The sequence below is a fragment of the Elaeis guineensis genome, chromosome 10 (assembly GCF_000442705.2).
Source record: "Elaeis guineensis isolate ETL-2024a chromosome 10, EG11, whole genome shotgun sequence".
NCBI lineage: Eukaryota > Viridiplantae > Streptophyta > Magnoliopsida > Arecales > Arecaceae > Elaeis > Elaeis guineensis.
The window spans coordinates 65,329,318-65,352,888 of NC_026002.2; positions in this window are offsets into that span (position 1 = coordinate 65,329,318).

The following is a 23,571-nucleotide window of genomic DNA, read 5'->3' on the forward strand; positions in this document are numbered from 1 at the left end:
AGATGTTCTTTAATTGGATCAATTCAGTGAACTCATTCTTTAATGAGCACTTACATCCTTATATTAGTGTCATACATAAGTAATTGTGAGATCAATTATCCTCTCCATCGAGCATACACAGGATGTACCAGTCTTACCGAAAATATTGATCCCCTTCTTAATGTTCCATCGACTAGGAATATTTAAAATTAGGGTTTTAAGGTTTTTAGGTCTCACTGGTATGATCGCATCATAACCCTAAAACCATAGCCCTAATTTATGGGATTCATCATAATCAAAAAATAAGACACAGTATATGATGAACTAAATACCTTTATTTATTTAAAATATCAGTATATGAGTTATTGGGAGACAAAAGAATATCCATCAAATTACACATTTTGATTGGCTTATAGGGCATATTCCTTTCAATCTCCCACTTACACTAAAGCCAATCTCCCTTATATTTCAACCCCATACAATCGAGGTGGTGATCGAACTGCTGTTGTGGTAAATCTTTAGTGAACGGATCCGCTATGTTGTTCTTTGTGTCTACTCGTTCAATAATAATATCTTGTCTTTCAATTATTTCATGAACGAGATGGAAGCATCTCAAAATGTGCTTGGATTTATGGTGAGACCTGGGTTCCTTTGCTTGAGCAACTGCTCCAATATTATCACAATAAAGTGGTACTGGATTCTCAATCTCAGGAACAACACCCAATTCAGTGATGAACTTCTTCATCCAGATAGCTTCCTTGGTGGCTTCACTTGCAGCTATGTATTCTGCCTCTGTGGTTGAGTCAGCTACAATCTGCTACTTAGAACTCTTCCAACTCACTGCTCCACCATTCAAAGTAAAGACATACCCTGAAATGGATTTGCTATCATCTGGGTCTGATTGAAAACTAGAATCAGAGTATCCTTCTAGTTTAAGATCAGATCCACCATATATAAGAAAAATATCCTTAGTCCTTCTTAAGTTCTTTAGAATATTTTTCACAGCCTTCCAATGATCCTCTTCTGGATCAGCCTGAAATCTACTGGCTATGCTTAAGGCATAAGCTACATCAGGCCTGGTACATAACATAGCATACATTATTGATCCTACAGTCGAAGCATAAGGAATAGAACTCATTCTATTTCTCTCTTCAGGTGTCTTAGGAAACATCTTCTTAGAGAGATGTATGCCTTGACTCATGGGTAAGTAACCTCTTTTACTCCCATCCATACTGAACTTTTTCAGTATTAAGTCAATGTACTTAGACTGAGATAAGCCTAGCATCCTTTTAGATCTATCTCTATAGATCTTAATTCTAAGTATATAGGATGCTTCTCCTAAGTCCTTCATGAAAAACTTATTAGATAGCCATAAGTTGACTGATTGTAACATTGGGATATCATTCTCAATGAGGAGTATGTCATCCATATACAGAATCAAGAAAACTATAGCACTCCCACTAGTCTTCTTGTATACACACGGATCATCCACATTCTTGATGAGGTCAAACTCTTTGACTGTTACATCAAAGCGGATGTTCCAACTCCTTGAGGCTTGCTTTAATCCATAAATAGATTTCTTAAGCCTGCATACCTGATTTGGTCTATCATTTGAGACAAAACCCTCTGGTTGTGATATGTAGACCTTATCTTCTAGAAAACCATTCAAGAAGGCGGTCTTAACATCCATTTGCCATATTTCATAATCATAGTATGCTGCTATTGCAAGCATAATCCGAATAGATTTGAGCATGACAACAGGTGAAAATATTTCATCATAATTAATACCTTGTTTTTGCCTGAAACCTTTAGCCACTAATCTGGCTTTATAGGTTTCTATTTGACCATTTGCTCCAATCTTTTTCTTATAGACCCATTTGCACCCAATAAGGTTACCCCTTCTAGTGCATCAACCAAAGTCCATACTTTGTTGGTGTACATGGAGTCCATCTCGGATTTCATGGCATCCTGCCATTTGTCTAAGTCCTTACTCATGATAGCTTCCGTATAGGTCAAAGGTTCGTCATTCTCAATGACTTGGGCTTCATTATTCTCAATAATGAATCCATACCTTATAGGTACATATCGTACCCTATCTGACCTACGGATAGGAGTTATGTGTTCTGGTTCTTCTTTATTTATGTGAATATTTGGTTGAGAAATATCTATTTATTTTTCTTGAATTTCATTAATTTCAATATTTCTCCCACTGCCTCTTTCTAGGATAAATTCTTTCTGCATGAAAGTGGCATGCCTACTTATAAATACCTTTTGTTCAGTAGGGTGGTAGAAAAGATATCCTATACTATCCTTAGGATATCCTACAAACAAACATTTATCTACTCTAGCATCTAGCTTATGTCCAAAATTTCTTTTGACATATGCTGAACATCTCCATATCTTAAAATATTTAAGATTGGGTTTCTTACCTCTCCATATCTTATATGGAGTGCTAGATACAAATTTAGAAGGTACTCTATTCAAGATAATTATTGCGGTCTCTAAAGCATGATCCCAGAAAGAAATAGGCAACTCAGTGAAGCACATCATGGACCGCACCATATCTAATAAGGTACGGTTCCTCCTTTCGGCTATACCATTTAATTGTGGCGTATAAGGAGGTGTCCATTCAGAGATAATTTCCTTTACCTTAAGATGGTCTAAAAATTCACTGGATAAGTATTCTCCTCCTCAATCAGATCGAAGGATTTTTATACTTTTTTCAATTTATTTTTTGGTCATACTTTGATACTATTTGAATTTATCAAAGACTTCGAATTTATGTTTCATAAGATACACATATCCAAACCTAGATAAATCATCTATAAATATAATAAAATAAGAGTATCCACCTCTGACCTGGGTTGTCATAGGGCCACATACATCTGTATGTACAAGTCCTAACAACTCATTTGTCCTATCTTCATGTCCACTAAATGAAGTCTTGGTCATTTTACCCATGAGACATGTTTCACAAGTTCCTAATGATTCACAATCATAAAGATCAAAGAACTTTTCTTTGTACAACTTGTTAATCCTAGTCTCACTGATATGACCAAGTCGACAATGCCAAAGTAAGGTATTATTTATATTATCTCTCTTACATTTTTTATTTTCATCAACATGAAAAATATTATCATTCAAATATAGAGTCAACAAACCATTGTCAAAAATGCCATGGCAAATTATTTCATTAGAAAAATTAATCGAGCAACCATTGCTCATTACAAATATTTGATATCCTTGTTTTATCAACGAGGGTACAGATACAATATTTCTAATGATCTTAGGCATGTAATAACAATTTGTTAGCTCTAAGATCTTCCCAGAAATAAACTTCAAGATATTTATCCCTACAGCTTCTGCTTGGATGGACTCTCCTCCAACACCATAGAGCTCGAAGTCTCCCTTCCTCAAACTTCTAATTTTCTGCAGCCCCTGCAATGATTTGCAGATATAAAAATCACAGGCGGTATCCAATACCCAAGAGTTTGAAATGAAAGAATTCAATGATAATATTGTATGTATCTCATACATACCTTTTGATGCATTATTTACACCAGTCTTCACCGTTGCAAGGTAAACCTTGCAATTCCTTTTCCAATGACCTGCCTTGCCGCAGTGAAAGCAGGTTGACTGTCTGGAGGTCTTCTTTCCTTTCTTCCTCTTATTTATACCACCTTTAGGATTCAGCCTCCTTTTAGAACCCTTTTTGCCTACCTTTTTCTTGGAGATCCCATCCACAAGAAGAAGAGAAGCCTTCTCCTTCTTGATATGGCTCTCTGCTGTCTTAAGCATATTTAACAGCTCAGGTAAGGAAGAATTTAGTTTGTTCATGTGATAGTTCACGATAAACTGAGAAAATGATTCTGGAAGTGATTGCAGGATTAGATCCTGACTCAACTCTCCATCCATAACAAAACCTAATTGACCTAATCGAGTGATCAGGTCAACAACCATCAAAATATGGTCTTGCATGGATGACCCCTCTGCCATTCTGGTATGAAATAACTGCTTAGATATCTCATATCTAGCAGTCCTACTTTGTTCCCCATAAAGCTCTTTTAAATTGAGCAATATGGAATGAGTGTCCATGCTATCATGCTGCCTCTGCAACTCATTTGTCATAGAGGCAAGTATGATACACTTGACAGTTAAAGAATCATTTTGCCACATCCTATATGTGGCTTTTTCTTCCTCTGTGGCATCCTCCCCAACTGACTCAATTTCAGGCGTATCGAGGATGTAAGAAAGCTTCTTTTGACTAAGTACAATTTTAAGATTTCTCAACCAGTCCATATAGTTGGGACCAGTCAATTTATTTGTATCCAAAATGGAACGAAGTGAAAGTGAAGAAGCCATTAATCTACATAATAAAAAACAATACATAAGCAAACAACTGAAGATGATATGCACAATTAAATTAGGACTTTAATTTAATTGTTTCTTCCACTATTTTATCATACATTATAACCCTCTAGTATGATGTTCGAGAAAATCTTAATTGATTTTCTTAGTGGGATTGAGATCCTAATTCCTTATAAAAGATCTTGTGGTTGCACAACAAACCTTTTATAAGTTTAAAGATAGAAAACTCTTTCCAATTGCATCTCATGCAATTCTCAATAAAAAACCTTGGCCTCTAAAATATTAATAGCCTTGTGTTTACACAACAAACCATAATGTTTTAGTTAAGTAGGACCCTTCATTTCAATACAGTCAAAATAAAATATAAATGCTCTTGTGGTTACACAACAAAGCATTATACTCAAAAATGCTGTAAGCATCTCGATGCACCAGAACAATATTATGTCAGTTTCCATAATCGGTCTTGTGGTTACACAACAAACCTAATATGGTTCGTGACATAATAATGTCCTAGCATGAAGTCTACTCCGAACCGCTTTCGAACTTCGTCAATGATCGAGCTTCTCCAGCAGCGGGACATCTACAATAAGAAGCCACCATCCAAGCTTCCACAATAGCCAGACTCCGTCCGAACTTCTACGATAGAGTTAAATCCCAGACTCCTCCAACATTCGACCTTCTCCAGTGTCCTCAAGACTCCTCCAGCAGACGAACCTCCACAGCATCATCCGAACTCCACTGTCGGACGATCCTCTACCGGATTCCTCATGAAATCAAACCTCTCCGATGGACAATCTACAGATGAGCTTCCACATCAGGCAAATCCCAGACGGGCTCTCCTAGCAACTGGACTCTTACCAGACTTCTTCAATAGAAAATCTCCATCTGAGCTTCTACAGCAGATGACTTCCACCTACAGCATCAGCACCCAATCAACGCCCAAGGCATCCGACAACAATAGGCTCGTCAGCAACTTCAGAAACATCCGAGCTTCTCCTAGATTGCTGAGATAGAGAACCATTCTGCTCCATCAGATGTTCCAATCGAGCTTCAGCCATCAGGCCCAAACTCTTTAGCAAGTCACGATAATGGCCACTACCTTACTCCACTCTCTGTAACAGATTTCACGTGACCCCACTACTCTCTGGCAAGTTGCGGACACCACTCCACTCTTCATAACAAACTCCACGTGACCCTGAATGGCCCCCTGATGCCACTACTCTCCATAACAAACTCTGCGTGGCCCTGAACAGCCCACTACCAGGCGGTTACAGACGTCGCTCTCGATCAGTTACGCTCTCCATCTATAAAAAGAGACCCCCAGATACGTTCTTCTCTAAGCTCTAAACTCTATCTCGAAACTCTGCTAAAATCTCATTCGAGTGCTCCATTTCTGTTGAGGCAGAGTACTGACTTGAGCGTCGGAGGGTCTTGCTGGAGCACCCCCAACTCCAGTTTAGACTTTCCTTGCAGGTCCCGATGGCAGACGCAATCCCCTCGACTCTAGCTTCTCCGACGTCGGTAAAATTTCCCACCAACAGAATTGGCGCTAGAGGAAGGGCGCTGTCTTCGCTGTACCCTTGTTCTTAAAGGAGTGCTCAACGGGACTATCTCCGGTCATCTTCTCCGATATCTTCTTCTCCTTCTCCTGCCAGATCTCCACCTAATGCCTCTCTGAAAGGCATCCATCAGGCGATCCACAGCCTCCACGGTCAGATCTCAGCGAGCTCCGCAAGCTCCGGCCTCATCTTCAGTTTTTCAGGCTCCTCCTCCTCTGGCAATGGCAGTCGGCATGGAGTAGTTTGACTTGCTGGTTCAGTAGGTCAGGGGCCTCACCGAAGCGGTGCAAGCCATGCAGCAGCAGCCACAGCAGTCGCAGGCATTAGTGTGGCTGGAAAGAGCATCGTCGGAGTTTCAGAATCTGACGACCGGGTGGGCCACTTGGGCAAGTCGCCCTGTCTTCCCCAGAAAGGGGAAGCAGAAGGCGGAGAGCCCACCATCCGATCATGATTCCTCCCCCAGAGAGTCCCTACCTCCGTTCCACCAGAAGACCTTCGAGACTCGCAGTCGAGAGGACCTCCTGGATCAAAGATTCTGGGAGATGAACCGACGGATCGAAGAGCTCCACCATGCTCCCACTGCTTACGGTGAGGACATCTGCACTGACCCTCCTTTCTCTCAAATGATCATGCAGGAACCAATCCCGCCGAACTTCAAGCTCCCCCAATTCGAGAGCTACGACGGGACCTCGGATCTGGTTGACCACCTGGAGGTCTTCCGGATAATGATACTGCTCCATAGCACACCAGACGCCATTCTGTGCCGAGCTTTCCCATCTACCTTAAAGGGAGCAGCAAGAAATTGGTACTCGGCACTGAAGTCGGGTACTATCTTCTCCTTTGATCAGATGAGCCACCAATTCGTTGCTCATTTCGTCAGTAGCCGGTATCCCCGGAGAGGTTCAAAGTCCCTTATCAACATCAAGCAAAAGGAGGGAGAATCTATCCGGGCTTACGTCAACCATTTTAACGTCGCCGCATTGGAGGTCCGAAACTTGGACCAATCGGTTGCGATGACCGCCCTGAAAGGCAATCTCTAAAAGAATGATCTTCTATTTTTCTTTGAAAAGAAGTATCCTAGGGACTTCGCTGATTTGCTGGCTCGACCCGAAGGATATGCCTGAGCAGAAGAAGCCTTCAAGATGAAGCATGAGGAGGCCGCGAAGGAGCGGCAGGCGGGAGACTCCAGCAAGCCCGCAGCTGAAAAAGGACCGAGTGAAGCTCAGCCACGTTCTCAAACTCTCTCCAGACACAAGCATGTCCAGACTCCTCCCCGGGCTCTTAGGCAGAGAAGCCCGGACCGTAGAGTTTGGCAGGGCTCTCCCCTAGGAAGATTCCACAGCTACGTCCCTCTTAATGCAACAAAAACCCAAGTGCTGATGGAGGTCAGGGAGCAGTTGCTAAGGTCAGAAAGGATGCGCACACACCTCAGAAAGTGCAATCCTAACAAGTTCTGCCTCTATCATCGTGACCATGACCACGACACAGAGGAGTGCATTCAGCTTCGAGATGAGATCGAGGAGCTCATCAGACGAGGTCAGCTCGACAGATTCATTCGACGTCGACTGAAGGTAGGAAAGATCGATCGAGGGCCCTGCCACAACCAGAGCCGCCAAGGAAGGAGGAGCAGCCTGAAGATCGGCCTCCAATTGGGATCATCAACTCCATCTCTGGAGGACCCCAATGGGGAGCAGACCTTTCGCGACTATAGGATTCAAAAAATCTACGAATGTATTACTAATAACTCTACCTTAAATAAAAGTTTTTTTCATATTTGCATATCTTTTCTTTTGGCATGAGCTTATAACGACAGGGAGTAGCCCCTTCCGACAATTGAAACTAAGCATGTTAAGAACAGAAGAAAAACCTTGCTCTAACATGAGCAAAGTCGAAGGCCCGATTATTTAAAGATCGGATGGGGGGAGAGGCCCTTGCAACGGCCCTTATGTGCCCCCACAGTCATATTAGAAACAGGAGGAGAACCTCATCCTAACATGAGTAAGGTCGAAGGTCCGATTATTTAAAGATCGGATAGGGGGAGAGGCTCTTGCAACGGCCCTTATGTGCCCCCACAGCCATGTTAGGAATAGGAGGAGAACCTTATCTTAACATGAGCAAAGTCGAAGGTCCGATTATTTAAAGACCGGATGGGGGGAGAGGCCCTTACAACAGCCCTTATGTGCCCCCACAGCCATATTAGGAACAAGAGGAGAACCTCATCCTAACATGAGCAAGATCGAAGGTCTGATTATTTAAAGATCAGATGGAGAGAGAGGCCCTTGCAATGGCCCTTATGTGCCCCCACAGCCATGTTAGGAACAGGAGGAGAATCTCGTCCTAACATGAGCAAAGTCGAAGGCCCGATTATTTAAAGATCGGATGGAGGGAGAGGCCCTTACAACGACCCTTATGTGCCCCCACAGCCATGTTAGGAATAGGAGGAGAACCTCATCCTAACATGAGCAAAGTCGAAGGTTCGGTTATTTAAAGATCGGATGGAAGGAGAAGCCCTTGCAACGGCCCTTACATGCCCCCACAGCCCTTTTAGGAACAGGAAGAGAACCTCATCCTAACATGAGCAAAGTCGAAGGTTTGATTATTTAAAGATCGGATGGGGGGAGAGGCCCTTGCAATGGCCCTTACATGCCCCCACAGTCCTGTTAGGAATAGGAGGAGAACCTCATCCTAACACGAGCTGAAATTGACTGTATCGAGAATAGGAGGAGAACCTCATCCTGACACAAATAAAGACCCGATCGTTCAAGACCAGACAAGGAGGAAAGCCTCCTTAACGTCTCCTCTACATCCTTACGACTTCGTTAAGAGCAAAGGGAAAAACCCTCACTCGAACACAAAAAAAAAAAAGAGGGAGGAAAAAAAAGAAAAGCAACGAGCCACATCAGCGATAAGGAAAAAACAAACTACATCAAAGACACAAGGAACCTCATCTCAACGAGGGAGGAGACTCTTGTCAAAAATCCTCAGTCTCTAAGAGGGAACCCAGCACTGGCAGGAGAGAATCAACTTTCTCAAGGTAACGAGAAGTTCGGGCCCCCAAGCTTGAGCACCGAGAGGAAGCGTCAAACTCGAGTGGCCTCGAAAAGACCTTCGGTCATGAACAAAAGGGGCAAATCAATACAACGACAATCAGAAATCTTCAAACAACGTCGACATCATACAAGACAAAAGACAAAAGAAGTTCATTAAATGATAACTTAATGCAAGAATGGACAAGGTAATGAAAAATTTCTTTTTCATTTCATTAGTGAAGTATACATTACAAAGCCTTTGAAGGCCAAAAAGAAAAATGATAAGAAAAGGAAAGAATATATAGAATAAAAGATAAAGAAGCTTTAAGTAAGCTTGACTTCTTCAGACTTCGAACTCTCGATTCCAGCCATCATCGAGGATTGCTTTAAGTTTTTGACTTCTTCTTCCAGTTCTTTCTTTCTTAACAGTATCTCCCGATATATTTGGTGGAACCACCGACTCTCACCCTCCGACTCCCAAAGCCTCTTCCTCAGAACTTTGGACTCCATCTCGGCATCCTTGACCGCCTGCTGTTCGTAGGCCAGCTGAATCTTCAGCCGCTACAGTTCGGCCTTCTCCTACCCAAGGGTCACGGATAGTTCTTCCATGGTTCCCCTCAAGGAAGGGAGCTCGTTGGAGCCTTGTGCAGAGATGGCTTGGACTCTCTCAAATAACTGCCTTTGAAGGTGGGTAACCTCGTCGGTCGCCATCTTGAGCTTCCTTCGATAGTCATCCACTTGCCCGCACCAACCGAGTCGGTAAGCATTGTAGTTCATCTCGACGTCCTGCAGCTGCTTCTGAAGGTCTGAGAATTTCTTCGACTAGTCTCGATCGCGGTTGACCTGAGTTGTGATCCAGGATAAGCTCCTTTTCAACTGGCCGATCTTCTCCCGTACAGCCGCCAACTCGACCTCAAGGGAGCTGATCTTGGAAGCCTGAGTCCAAGATCGGTCGCTAGCATGTTTATGTAGTTCCTCAAGCTCCTTCACGAAGTCAGCCTTCCTCCGGGTGTAGTCCATGAAACCCTTTTTGTGGAGGTCCTGAAAGTGAGCAGCCTCTGCAGTGACTTTCAAATGGCTCTTCCTCAGTCGGTGAAGTTCATCATCCAGCTTCTTTGATCTCTTCGTCAGGTGACAAACTTCTCTTCTGAGATCTCAGACCATCGACTTCAAAGGAATCCCCTATGGTAAGGGAAGAGCTTCGATGGGGCACTATCATTGGAAGATAAGAGCGCCACAATGCAAATCAGTACCAGAAAACAAAAGGGAAGAAAAAGAGTGCAGAGTAAAAAAGAGGAGCCCTCTATAAAGAAGAGTTCGATTTCATTGATTAAATAATTTTTAAGTACAAGAGAATGAGAAAAAGTTGCAGCAAAAAAAAAAGAGAAAAAGAAAAGAGACAATACAAAATTAGAGGTTTCGAACCTCTGGAGCAGAAGTTGGGGGGCTCGGCACCCCCGGAAGGTCGGCCGCGGCAGCTGCGGCAGTCGAGGAAGTCTCGACTGGAGGAAGACCAGCAGCAGCTTCAGAAGGCCCGACTTCGTCATCGGATGCCTCATCCAGGAAGTCGAGGTCCAGCTCGAAAAACTTTCTGACCACCTTCTCTTGGTAGAGCTCAAAGCCCTTGATGAAGGCGGCCTGGCCGAACTCGACTTTCAGATCCCTCATCTTGGAGGAGGTTTTGAACTCCTCCACTACCCGGACCATTACCTCTGAGACCAAGGTCGGGATCTGTGCCTTCAACTCGGAGACCTCGACCTCTACTTTCTTTCTTTCCTCCTCCAACGTGGCCCTCAAGTCTGTCGAGGTCTGCTCCTCCTTCTGTAGCACCTCTTGGAGACTCGTGACTTCAACGATCTTCTTCTTGAGGCGGGCGGCCTCGGCCAGGCGACCTTCCTCCGCCTGGGTGGCCTCCTTCCTAGCATTGTTCATTGTCTCGATGTTGGTGATGAGCTGGTGTCCAATCTACAGAAGCGGCCAGGGAGTCAATATAAAAACTGAGGAATAAGCTAAGCAAAGAAGCAAGAAGAAGAAAGAAGTAAATTGACCTACCTCAAGAAAGGACCCCAGAGAGTCCCAGATCCGCTGCTCAGAATCGACGTGAACGGTCCTGTGGATGACCTCGGGCAGGATGCACCCGTCGACCAATCTCTTTATTATATCCCTATTGTTGAAGGGATTTCCCTCCGGATCTTCTTCGGAGCCATCGGCCTCCTCGATGGCAGCCCTGCTGCTGCGGCTCTTGCGGACCAATGTCTTCTTCCTTCTTCTCCATTCAGCCCCTAGTATCTCCTCGAATCGGGCCTCTGGAGCAGGAACCTCGATCGAGGGGCTCTTTAAAGAGGCTCGGGGGACTACGGGCTCGACGTCGGAGGAAGCATCGACGGCAACGGTCGCCTGAGCAGGCATGGCCGGGCTGGCCTCTTCTGCCCTTGCCCTCTTCGCCACCCCGGAGGATGCTACGCCTTTCCTTTTATGGGTCTTGAGACCTTGGGCTAGCATTCGAGCTACGTCAGCATCCATATCTGCAGTGAATGAGGATCGACACAGCTTAACAAAAGAACAAAAAGAAAGGGGAAGCAGCGAACGACAAAGAAAAGAAAAACATATATATATATATCAATATCGGTGGGGTTGAGAGGGCTTAGGCCGATGTTGGACAAGAGTTGTTCCTTCAAGAGGTTGGAGAGAAGAGGGGCTGGATAGGCCTCAAGTTTATCGGAGGCTTCAAGGTCATCTTGTCCCAGGTTAGAAGCCTCGCGGATGGAATCCCTCAGGGAGCCCCAGGGAGGCAATCCCAACTCCAAGGTCGGGCATCAGATGTAGAAGTACCTCTCCTTCCAGTTATAGATAGAAGAGGGGGTACCTTTCAGCAACTCCTTTCTACCGAACTGAGGAGAGAAGTACCACCAGTCTTTTATCGAGGGATGATGCTTGAAGGTATAAAAATTCCTAAACAGAGAAAGGGTTGGCTGAACTTCAGCTAAACTACAAAGGGAAAGAAATCCTATCAAAAATCTAAAGGAGTTCGGCGCTACAGAAACTAAAGAAATATTTAAGAAGCGAAAGAGAGCAATAACAAAAGGTGGAAGCGGAAGTCGAAGCCCGGTGCGAAAAGCTTCTTGGTATAAACAGAAGCAGTCGGAGGGAGGGGCGCTAGTCTGGCCAGTCGGCCCAGGAAGCTCCAACTCATACTCTGGAGGAACTCCGTACTGAGTCCTAATCAATGAGAGTTCTTCTGGAGTCAGAGAGCTGGGGATGGTGTCTGGTACAAAGATCGGATGAGGTTTATCTACAGAACTGAGATTTTGGAGGACTGGAACCGACAAACTCCTAGAACTGCTAGAGGAGGAAGTGTTGGAGGATATTTTGAATCAAGTAAAAATCTTAAAAATCTCGAAAAAATTAAGAAAAATAAGAAACGAGATGCTCACAGAAAACCGAACAGGCGAAATGTAAAGGAAGAAAAATGAAAGAAGAACAGCAAGAAAAAATACAGGAGGAGAGTTTTAGAACTAACCTAGGCTGGTCCAAAGGATGCAGAGATGCAAAGATGCAGAGATGGGGATGACTCGAAGAATGCCTAAGGTCGAGAAGGATGCTGGGAAAGAACGGAACTCTAAGGAAGAAGGAGGGACCGAAGAAGCTTCCAGGCAAAGTGAGACCCCTAAAGGAGGGAGGTGGGTTTAAATAAGCGATGAGGTCTAGTGCAGTGATGATTGCGGATCTCCTTTGACCGATCTACAACCGCCACGTATCCCACTCGCCATGGCAAGCGGCTGAAAGTAACTGACAGCTGACAGAACCATTATTGTGCCATACCTAAAGCAACGCTCTAGCAAAAATTTCAAAAAAATCTTTTCAGATCGCCTCGATTTGAAAAGGCTCCAGCACCAGCGCTCCAAATGCCAAAATATCTGAAAACAACCAAGTATGAAAATCGAGGGAGGCAACTTTGACTGTGAAAATTTTTTTGTACCTCCTTCATTCAAAACCCGAACTCGAAAGTAGGGGGACTGGTGTTGGGTATATAATACCCCCAGCCGAAGTTCGTAAAAGGCCGACCCTCCCTGGACTCTTCTGGTTTCCGACCTTATGCGGTGTCTCTCTTTGAACTCCTCCGACTGTCCGAGCTTCTATAAGAGCTGGATCCCAACCGAACTTCTTTCGAACTTCGTCAATGTCCGAGCTTCTCCAACAGCGGGACTTCTACAGTACCCAGACCCCATCTGAGTTTCTACGATGATTGACCGTCTTCTGGATTTCATCCGAGCTCCTACAAGAATCGAATTTCTACCTCAAATTTCTATTGCAAGTGGACTTCATCTGAGCTCCTACAAGAGTCAGACTCCATCCAAACTTCTACAGTGGATGGATCACAGACGAACTCCTACAACGGATGGGCTCCATCAGTCGGATCTCTACTCCAAACCTCTTTCGGACTTCATCAATGATCGAGCTTCTCCAGCAGCGGGACTTCTACAATAAGAAGCCACCATCCGAGCTTCCATAAGAGCCGGACTCCATCCGAACTTCTATGATAGAGTTAAATTCCGAACTCCTCCAATATTCGACCTTCTCCAGTATCCTCAAGACTCCTCCAGTGGATGAACCTCTACAGTGCCGTCCAAACTCCACTGTCGGACGATCCTCTGCCGAATTTCTTATGAAATCGAACCTCTCCAGCGAACAATCTACAAACGAGCTTCCACATCAGGCAAATCCCAGATGGGCTCTCCTAGCAACTAGACTCTTACCGAACTTCTTCAACAGAAAGTCTCTGTCCGAGCTTCTACAGCAGATGACTTTCACCTACAGCATCAGCGTCCAATCAGCGCCCAAGGCATCCAACAACAATAGGCTCGTCAGCAACCTTAGAAACATCCAAGCTTCTCCTGGATTGCTAAGACAGAGAGCCATTTCGCTCCATCAAACATCCCAATCGAGCTTCAGCCATCAGGCCCGAACTCTCTGGCAAGTCACGACAATGGCCACTACCTTACTCCACTCTCTGTAACAGATTTTACGTGGCCCCACTACTCTCTGGCAAGTCACGGACACCACTCCACTCTTCATAACAAACTCTACGTGGCCCTGAACGGCCCCCTGATGCCACTACTCTTCGTAACAAACTCTGCGTGGCCCTGAACAGTCCACTACCAGGCAGTTACAGATGTCACTGTCAATCAGTTACGCTCTCCGTCTATGAAAAGAGATCCCCAGATACGTTCTTCTCTAAGCTCTAAACTCTATCTCGAAACTCTGCTAAAATCCCATTCGAGTGCTCCATTTCTGTTGAGGCAGAGTACTGACTTGAGTGTCGAAGGGTCTTGTCGGAGCACCCCCAACTCTGATTTAGACTTTGCTTGCAGGTCCCGATGGCGGACGTGATCCCCTCGACTCCAGCTTCTCCGACATCGGTGAAATTCTACACCAACAGTTCTGAACATAGTATAGGCTTAGCATGAAGGAAGGCATGGATAGTGTTCTAAATACTTTATCATTATAATTTAATATAATTTAAATGAGAGACTTAGGTCTTAAGCACATCATAAACATATACATGCATCATATGCAATTTAAATTCTAATTATAACTACCAGCATGTAAGAGCATATAAAGGAAGACTAATGCTTATGGACTTTTGAAAAAATCATCCGAACCACAGGATGATCTATGGATCTAACCCTAGATGCATCACTGATTGAACTATCTCATGGTCAATCTTAATATGCCTTTGCTCTACAAATGACTGGTAGTCCAGTCTTTCTTTCCATGAAGTCTACCATGAATACTTAATCTTTATTTGAAAATAAAAAGAAATAATTTTTATCTATTCTCAAATATTTTTTTTCTATAATTTATATCAATATCTAAAAAATTTAATCAATAGTTGGGAACAAATAAAAAAAAATTCAGTTGATAATACAATGCATCAGGGGCACCCGTGCCTATTGCAACTCTTGCAGATGCATTAATATAATCAGCTAACATGAAAATATTCATGCATATATCCATCACATGGATGTTCCATAGTCCATAACCACACAACATGTATTTTATAATAATTATAAAATATTATAACAAACTATTCATGTTATTTTTATTGTGATATCATTCATACACATGTCAATAAAGATGCTTAAATTTATGGTTATAGGACCCAACTAGGATTTTTGATTCAGGTTTAACTCTTGATCTAAATTTAATTTTAAATCAATCATTTATCATCCATTCAAGTTGAGTTGACTAATTTTTAAGATAACCTAAATCAATTAGGTAAGCATAGATTTAGTCAACCATAACTCAAATCCTAATCGAATTAGGTCAAAGACAATTTGATCAACCTAAATTAAACAAGATTTCTAATCAAATTAGAACTATGAATTTGATTTAATCTATAATTATTAACTCTAATCATATTAAAATAATAAATTATAGTTAAACAAATCGATCGGCAAAAATCCTAATCCATGTCTAATGCTTCCTTTTCCATGACCAAATTTTTTCGGCTCCACTCATACCTCGAGCAATAACCAAGATGGTCAACCCACAATGATGAGTGCCCAATAACATGGTAGTCGGCCCTTGGATCTTAGGTAAATACATCAAATACAAAAATTTTAAGTTTTGGCAATGTACATCCATATGTAGCATTCCAAGGCTCCGTGCATCACATGCACTGGATTTCAGTTCCATCGAAAATTAAATTATGAGATCTAATCTTAAACTTGTCACACAAGTCTAAAGACCATAAAATTTTATATCCAAAATTTGATCATAGATTGATAACATTTATCATTTACAAAAATATATCAACAACATTATTTAAACATCAATCAAAAAATTTGATTTTAACATAGTTTGAACTGGATCTAATCCATATCACAATAATAACATCAAATTTGATTGTATCAATCAAGGATGGCTCTGATATCATTGTTGGATTTCAGTGATGTAGTGAAATATAAATTTTAAAAAATTCTTACAAGCATTCAATAATTGAAAATAAGGTTTAACAATTAAACTAGAGTATCGGAACTCAAAAGCCCTAGGAACACCTTGATGATTGCAATCAAATATCATAAGCATGCATAACAAGAGAAGATCAAAAGTCATATACCATCATAAAGACCATGAACTAGTAATCTTGAGATCTTCACAAGACTCCAAAGCAGAAGCCCTCCAATGGTGATCCACACGGGACAGATCAGGGCCCTTTCCAATTTGACATGGTGCTGCAGCCTTCTTCCTAAGTGCGCTGTTGATTGTCCTTCGCAAGAATGAGTTGCACCAATGCTTGTATTCCTTCGAGACCTCTACTATGACCTCTCTAAGAACCTTTCCTCAAAAGATCTCACTACACAAATTAGATTATAAATTCAACACATGAACAATCTGATTTTATGATAAGCATCTTATACTTTCCTTTTTCTTTCTTCTCTTCCTTTCCATTTTTCTTCCTCTCTTTTCTTTGTCTTTATCTCAGATTTTTCTTTCTTTTTCCTCTCATTCCCATGCCTAAACTTAGCCAAAATTGGCACATCAAAGCCCAATGTAGCACCCCCTTTAAATAGAAAAGGATGGGCGACACCATGGGATGCCAACTCTTGGCATCCCTTAATTCTTATAAGGCAACATTTATTTTTTAACATGTAAACCAAAGGGAAGGTGTGCAATAAGAAGAGATTCACTGGCAAAAGGACTCTTCCTTGCTTAGAAAAATTATAACACCATCATATGGCATGTAGGATAAGAAGGAGGGCATGAAAACTAAGAGTCCATAACAATTAGGACTCTACCAAATTCAACACATAAAAGGGAGGTGATGTGCCTTAAATTTACCACAAGTGCATGGTATGCAATGTAACATGTCCGACGAGTACGGATCAATCCCATGAGAAATTGGATTTTAAACTGTATTTAAATGCTTGCTCAGGCGAGTTTTAAAGGAAAAGAAGAGAGATTGATTGTTGAATTACGAATGACCAAAACAGTCAACTAATCAATTATAAATATAAATTATCTCAAAGATCTAGAGCTTTTGAATCCACTAAACCAATGAATTAGAGAGTCTTCATATGATTTTTTTTATAATGTCCCTTGATTAAGGTGTAAAACATGAACAAGCATGGACCATGAAGAGATTTAACTCAACTATGATCCATCAAGTTTTTTATTTTTACCCTAATTAAGAGACTCTTCCTTTCTTCTCTTCTCTTATGTTGTCCAAGTATAGGCTATGAAGGGATTCTAATCCAACTATAACCCATCAAGATTTTCATAAGAAAAGAGAAGAAATGGTTTACAAAATTGTGAGCCTTCTACCAATCATCCATTCTTGCACTAAATCAAGTATGGATTATGAAAAAATTCTGACCCAACGATAATCCATCAAGTCTCTTGATGAGAGAGATGAAGGGAGAAGGACTCTAAAAATTAAAAGCTCGAAAAGAGAGATTCAATGGAGCAGGCTTCTATTCATGATCTAGCTTCATCGCAAATTCCAAAGAGATTGCTTAGCCAAACATAGTTGATTTGAAGCCAAAAAAATAAAATAAAGACTAATTCTACTTTCTAGAATTGAACTTGCAGAAATTAAAAATTATGAAATTAAAAGATGCAAAAATTTAAACTACCCTATTACAGAAATTAAAATTATAAAAATTAAATAGAAAGAGAATAACTAATTTATTGCTGAATAAAAATTCTGATACAAAAAATTTTAACTCCCAAGCCATTAACAAGGCCTGGAGTTTGAACAGAAAATAAAATAAAATTTCTTACAAAACCAGACTTCTCTCCCTCTCTTGGCTTGGGACCAACTTTTTCCTGACTGACTCTCCTTCTCATATGTTAGAAGGATGGAAGAAAGTAGGAACAAGATGGTTAAAAAATCTTAAAGGTGGGTATGTCTGCCTGTCACATAGACTTCCTACAAGAATTATGGAGTAGAGAGATCTCTTTCAATAAGGAGGTGTAGAAGCCTTCTTATAGATGTTAGGGAGAAAAGAATTTCATATTTTTTTGATATGAAATTAAAAAATAGATGGTTAATTTTTTTTTTCAAATTTTAATGCCCAACATCCTAGCCATGAATCTATTTTCGCATTCCAAGCTTTTCACTGCATCAATCCATGCGCATCCTCATCTTTATCGCATATGCTCCCTCCACGCATGAATCTGTGTCAATTGTACACCCTAAAAAGCCGGTGAACATCCCTACCTTATCCACTTCGGCTCACTCACAGCCCCTGTTTGTTTTTGTTAGCAAAACCTCCATGCCATGGGAATTTAAATACCAAAGCCACACCCATTCCATCCTCTTTAAATATTTAAAAGCACATGGCCTTACTTCCATTTCTCTCCCAGTCACGTGAAATATTACTATAGCATTTCACGTGGCTCACCAACCTTTTTATGGACCAAATGGTCCAAAGAGGACCATCAACTTACAGATTGGATCGGATTGACTTTTGGCTTCAAATTTAAATCTATTTTAACTTTATTTTTTATTCTGTTTGATCCTTCTAAGCCTGTAGATCAGGCTCTTCATGTTGGTATAGCTCTTTTCTATAAAATATATAAAGAAGTATCAATTCTAAAAAAATAAAGATAATTTAATCTATAAATTAATACTTCTATGGGCAAATTTATACACCTATCAGGAGGCATCTAATTTATTTTTGGCATTGAATCTCCTTGCCAGAGAAGGACTCTTCCTTTTCTTCTACACCAATAATCCCAAGAGCCATCTCATAACATGAGGAATTAAGAAATGCAAGGAGAAATAAAAGGAATTTAAGAGTTTGACATGAAATGGACTCTTCCATTTCTTTGCACAAAACATGAGGTGTCCCAAACAAATTTTGGCATGGAGTTCCTTCCCAGAGAAAGACTTCTTCTCCTCTTCCATACCCACATATCCCAAGGCATCATCTGACGTCGCACAAAATAATGGGACATGTGGAACATGTAAGAATTTTAAGAGAAGTATGAAAGAAAGACTCCTTCCTTAATGCCCAAAATAAATATGACGTCAATTTATTTTATGCATGTGGTTTTGGCATGGAGAAGATGGATTCCATATGAAACACTTTTATAAAACTTAGATAAACCAACTAATAAATTAGATGGTTCAAACCCAATCATTTTAGGTTAAGGTAACAAACTTAGTTTAGCACAAATACCTTTGCACTGAACCCAATTGGGAACTTGGGTTAATTCATGTGCTAGTAATTCAATTAACCCATTGACTTTATAATAAATCCAAATAGATTGGATCAAGATCAAATTTTTATTGTGTGTGATCTGTTGAATTTCAAATCTAGCCAGTAGTAGACCCAGACTCTTGACATAACCCTAATCTGATTGGATTAGGTCAGCTCAAGAGTCCCAACCAACTAGGACTCTTTCTAATTGATTTTTGAATTAAATTTTTTTAATTCTGATGAGTCCACAAGTCAAGATTGATGTCTAGCAATGTATCATGACTATCCAAAAGATTTAAAATTTGATGAAAATATCAAAATTATCCTTCCATTGTGAGTTACTATGTAATTCAATCCTTTGATCACACAACATTCTGAAAAGGCCATGGGTATGAAAATATCTCAAGTCCAAATACCTATTCATATGTATCTCGATCTGATGATGATGATTCAATTGATGAATCAGTAGAAATCTTTTCTACTGTTTATCCCTGCTCTGGCTGGAGACTCTTAGAGTCATCATCCTATGAGATCACATAGGATGCTCTCTTCTCCTATAAGGAGTGATCGATTCTTTATTGACTACTCACAATCTCTATGCATATTTTACCATATCCAGAATATCCCACACACATCTTAAAGTGGTGTGGTAGGGAATAAACCCAAGTAAGGGTCCATGTATATAAGGTACCATGGTGATCTCAGGTCGAAGGATCGCATGCACCACTCCCACTGAAGAACCATCTGTTGACATGCGGTAAGGCTCCATCAGATGTTCTTCCTATGGGTTAGTTTAGTGAACTCATTCTCTAATGAGCACCTATATCCTTGTATTAGTGTCACTACACAAATGATTGTGAGATCAACTATCCTCTCCATCGAGCATACATAGGATGTACCAGTCTTATCGGCATCATCGATCTCTAACTCGATGATCCAACAACTAAAAATATTTTAGATTGGAGCTATCAAAATTTTAGGTATCACTGGTATGATCTCATCATGGCCCAAAAATTATTATTCTAATCTATAGAATTTATCATGATCATAAAAGAATATGATGCAGCAAATGATAAAACATAGTACCTCATGAATAAAATAACTAATGTCATGCAAATGATCAAGAAGATAACATATGAAAAGTCCCTTCGCATCACCATGCGATTGGCTTGTAGGGCACTATTCTTTCATCCAAAAATCTTCCATTACTGAATTAAAAATTTAGTTAGTCCGACACCAAAGTACAGTGAGTTGCTTGTAAGTCACTGTGGTGATCTCAGATCGGAGGAACACTTATACCCATACCCTTTATGAGCTACCTTGACAGTAGAGAGCTCCGTAGTTGATCATGTTCAGTGATGATATACTCCTACATCTCACCTGCATGTCATACTAGTATCTCCACATCATTTGGTTATGGAGATAATCAACGCATATGGCACGCAACGACCTACACTTGATATCACTATCATCCTAGTAATAGCGTATTGTTTGATCGCAAACTAATTTAAGAATTACATAATAAATCTTCCTTTATCGATTAAAATAATCCTAAAGACTTTATCACAACATAAGAGTTCATTAGAAGATGTAAACTTATGATGAATAAAGCTAAATAATTTTTATTATTTATCAATTCATATGCAATTATAATTAGCACAATCATCAAATGATTGGCTTTATGACACAATTTCCAACAACTCCCATTTGGACTAAAGTCAATCAGTATAGTGTCATATACCCATCTTTGATTTATAATCTCATAACTCCTAGATACCAAGGCTTTAGTAAATGGGTTGGTCAAGTTCTCCTTTCCGTCGATCTTCTAAAGATTGATATTACCTTAATAGATTTTTCAAATAAGATAGTAGTGATGCAAAATGCTTGATAAGCTAATAGAACTTTGGCTCTTTGGCATGAGCTATGGCTCCGATGCTGTACAATATAGCAGAACCATCATTGGAGGGTGCCACTCTTAGCTTGCCAGTGAACCTGTACAATCACATAGATTCTTTGCAAGCATCGAATGCTACAATACATTCTACCTTGCAATTTGAATTTGGCTATATTGCTCTGCTTAAAATCTTTCCAGCAAATTACCCTATTATTTAGGATAAGGATGTATTTTGATACGTTCTTGCTATTATTATATCCAACTAAAATTGAAATTAAATTCCATAAGTTTTAGGTCAAATTCTCCACAACCCAGTCATTGGTCCTTAGTATTTCTCAAATATCTAAGAATGATCTATTAATGATTCTAACTCGAATCTTGTAGGTATCCACTCACTATCCAAGTGAGTATACTATTGGGAATAGTGTCCCAAAGCCAATCGTCAGTCTATTGACGGTTGTGCTCATTTTTGTATTTGTACATGAATTATGAATTAATAAAAATTATTTTGGTATTTTTCATCACAAAATGTTTCATCTTCTAATGAACTCTTATGTTGTGGTGAAGTCCTTAGGACTATTTAGACTCGACAAAGGAGGATTTATCGTTTAGTCCTTAAATTTGTTTGCGACCAAATGATACGTTGTTACCAAGGACGATAATGTTTATCAAGCATAGGTCGTTGCATGCCATATAGGTTGGTTGTCCTCTTAACCAATGAGTGTGGAGACATCGGTATAGCATACAGGTGAGATGTAAGGGTACATCTGCACTGAACATGACCGACTTCAGAGCTATTTCTACTGTCAAGATTTGCTCCGATGAAATATGGGTATAAATATTCCTCCAACCTGAGCCACCACGGTGACTTGCAAGCAACTCAATGCACTTAGGCACTGGACTACCTGAATTTTTAATTCAGTGACGGAAGGCTGCTGGGTGTAGTCAAGTACTTGACTTGTCGATGCGTGTGTCAAGATGGGATTGACCACTCCAGTTTAGGAGCTGTGTACAGTCATGTTTCAATTTAGCAAAATCTTGGCCAGGGTAGTCCTTGTGAGGAGTCACAGGACTGTTTGAGTTGAGCATGATTTGGATGATCTGATCAGGGTTGATAGTTTAACCCTGAGTCATCCTAAACACAGGGGTCAAAAGGATGAATTATACAGTAACCATATTCATGTAGGTTCTGAGTGTTGTGATTGCGATTCTTCGACCTATCCGAACGTTGGGTACCATTGCTAGATGGTCACTTCAATTAGTACAGGAATTGGTTCCTGTGCTATCGGCTTAGGTTCGAACCTACGGGGTCACACACATTAGAGATTCCTATCGATCTGATGGCTGATATAGAATCTTACATATTTGAGACTCAATGATCGAGAATCAAGATTCTCTGATCATGAGTTCCACACATTATGGGTACCGGAGTCAAGAGTCTCACTGGTTGGGATTTTTCGATCAGGGTTACATATCGATGAATTCTGATGCCTGATTGCCCATCAGATTTGGATTCAGTATTTATGAGAGATTTAATTAGTAATTTGATTGCTAATTAACTTAATTTGATGGAGTAATTATTTTTGGATCAAGTCCAATTGAATTGGATTCAGTTAGGTTTGACCTGATTAGGTTAAGAGTTGACCTAATCGTCGAGATGGTTTGGTCCCTGATTTGATCAGGGGTTGGGCTTAGTCAATTCCTGATTTGATTAGGATTTTATTGAGCCTAATTAAGGTTAATTAAGTTAGGTTTAAATTAGTCTAATTGGACCTAACTTATTTGGTTCAATTAGGTTGGTTTAAATAATTAAACCACCTTGACCCAATCTCCATGCGCCACCTCACTTCCATTGCACCCATTTGAATTCATGAGAAGGAACTTCTCATAAATTATTTCCTCATGTCAAGCCCTCTCCATGCCCCACTTTAATATTCCAAATGAATAGATAAGGATGATTGGTTGGCCATTCAAATTCAAAATAAAGTTTGAATTTGAATGGGCAATCAATCTTTGCGCCTTATCCCTTTTTTTACGCCCCATTTATTACATGAGAAAAGGTTTCTCATGAAATCACTCCATGTATAATTTAAGCCATGCCTCACACCTTTAGTGGATAAGGGATGAGTTGGTGTCCATTTGAATTCAAAATTTGATTTGAATTCAAATGTGCAATTACTCATCTTTATCCTTTCTTTTGGATAAGACGTTTGACGTTGTTATAAAAGGAGGAGAAGAGTGGGGCGTGCAAGGTGAAGATTTTTTGAGAAAAATTTTGGGGTGTGAGAAGTCTTGTGTGTGAGAAGAAGTCCATATCCTTCCAAGAGAAAAAGAGAGAAAAGAAAGAAAAGTGGGTGCAAGGTTTTCGGTGAGTTCCCTAGAGTTTTAGCCTGGGGTTCGGGAAGTGAGAAAGTGAGCTACGAGTGTCGTGAGCCCACAAAATCTTAGGGAGATCTTCAACATCCTCTCAAGCACGTCTGTTGACAATCTGAAGCATTCAAAAAATCGACAGACATCGATCGAAGGAGTTC